The sequence below is a fragment of the Bos mutus genome, chromosome 13 (assembly GCF_027580195.1).
Source record: "Bos mutus isolate GX-2022 chromosome 13, NWIPB_WYAK_1.1, whole genome shotgun sequence".
NCBI classification, from domain to species: domain Eukaryota; kingdom Metazoa; phylum Chordata; class Mammalia; order Artiodactyla; family Bovidae; genus Bos; species Bos mutus.
In genome coordinates, this window is record NC_091629.1 from 57,183,930 (window position 1) to 57,185,746 (window position 1,817).

The window sequence follows — 1,817 nt, forward strand, 5'->3', positions numbered from 1 at the left end:
ATGATAATGGGTTTCCCAGGTGGCACTAGTGGTAAAGAATCTGCCTGCCAATCCAGGAGACATTAGAGATGCGGATTCATCCCTGGGTCGGGAAGATCCCCTGGAGGAGGGCATGGCAACCCGCTCCAATATTCTTGCCTGGATAATCCCATGGACAGAGGCAGCCTGGCCGGCTAATGGTCCATAGGGTCGCAAAGAGTCAGACACGACTGAAGCAACAGCATGCATGCATGAAATAATGATAATAACAATAATCATGAAATATATTTTAAAACTTTTAAAAATAGTAATAATGATAATATATATACGTGTGTGTGTGTGTGTGTATGGACTTCCCTGGTGGCTCAAAGGTTAAAGCGTCTGCCTCCAATGCAGGAGACCCAGGTTTGATCCCTGGGTTGGGAAGATCCCCTGGAGAAGGAAATGGTAACCCACTCCAGTATTCTTGCCTGGAGAGTCCCATGGACGGAGAAGCCTAGTAGGCTACAGTCCACGGGTTGCAGAGAGTCAGACACGACTATATATATATATATATATATATATATATATTTGGCTGCACCACTAAGAGACCTATGGGATCTTAGTTCCCTGACCAGGGATTGAACCTGTGCCCCTACAGTAGAAGTGTAGTCTTAGCAGCTGAGTGCCAGGGGAGTCCTAAATTTTTTAAGCATTCAAATATACCTTCCAAATTTTAACCCACTGGAGACAATTTATATTCTAACTTGAATGATCAGATTTTCCTGTAGTGTAGACCACAGAATAAAGCATGTTGGGGGCCACTTCTGCTAAATTAAAGCTGGAGTGGAAGACTCACGTGTTTACAGGACCAAACAACAAGGTCCTACTGAGTAGCACAGGGAACTATATTCAATATCCTGTGGTAAACCATAGTGGAAAAGAATATGAAAAAGAACGTATATACATATGTGTGTAACTGAATCACTTTGCTGTATAGTAGAAATTAGCATAACATTGTAAGTCAACTATACTTCAATAAAATAAGTTTTTAAAAATAGAGGTCATATGTAACTAACAAAAAATAAAATGCTTACAGGGCCAGGTGGGCAATATTGGTGGGTAAGGTGGGCCTGTGCAATAGGGGTGGTGGGGACTGTGGCAAAATGGGAACAGAAAGCATTGTTGAGAAGGGGCAGCTGGGATTCAGCTCCAGGCACTTGAGATCGGGGGCCCAAGAACAGCAGATCTTCTAAGAGAGGCCAGACGTTGATTTTTAGCAGCAGCCAAGACAGTGAAGACAAAACAGAAACACTAGGTGCATAAACCGAAACTTACCTGTGGGTCAGACCCAGTCCCTGCCCACTACCCCTAGTGACCTGTTTTTTTTTTTTTTTTTTAATCACTATTTGGTGCTTGCTTCAGCAGCACATACACCAAACTGGAAAAAGACAGAGAAGATTAGCATGACCCCTGTGCAAGGATGACGTGCAAATCCATGAAACTTTCATATTTGGGGAAGGGGATATATGTAACATATAGCTGACTCACTTTGTTATACAGAAGAAACAAACACAACATTGTAAAGCAATTAAATGCCAATAAAAAAAGAAAAAATAATAATATATGCAAAAACCATTTAAACATTTTAAAAATCGCTTTTTGAAACTGTGGTATATTCATACAATGGAACACTATACAGCAATGAGAATGAACAGACAGACACCAGCTGTAAAAAATACAGATGAATCTCTCAAACACAAGCCAGATACAAATGAATATGCCCTGTATTTCATGTCTGTGAAAGTTCAAGAGACCAAAATAACCTAGGGTGTTAAGGGTCAAGATCATGGTTACTC

The 1,817-nt window shown here is 40.9% G+C and overlaps 2 non-coding genes across 2 annotated transcripts; both read left to right on the forward strand.

Moving 5' to 3' along the window:
• Positions 1-333: 333 nt before the first annotated feature.
• Positions 334-405, forward strand: TRNAW-CCA (transfer RNA tryptophan (anticodon CCA)). The gene has a single exon. It is a non-coding gene; the product is annotated as a tRNA-Trp (tRNA).
• Positions 406-1,370: 965 nt separating this feature from the next.
• Positions 1,371-1,473, forward strand: LOC138990596 (U6 spliceosomal RNA). The gene has a single exon (XR_011466723.1). It is a non-coding gene; the product is annotated as a U6 spliceosomal RNA (small nuclear RNA).
• Positions 1,474-1,817: the final 344 nt, after the last annotated feature.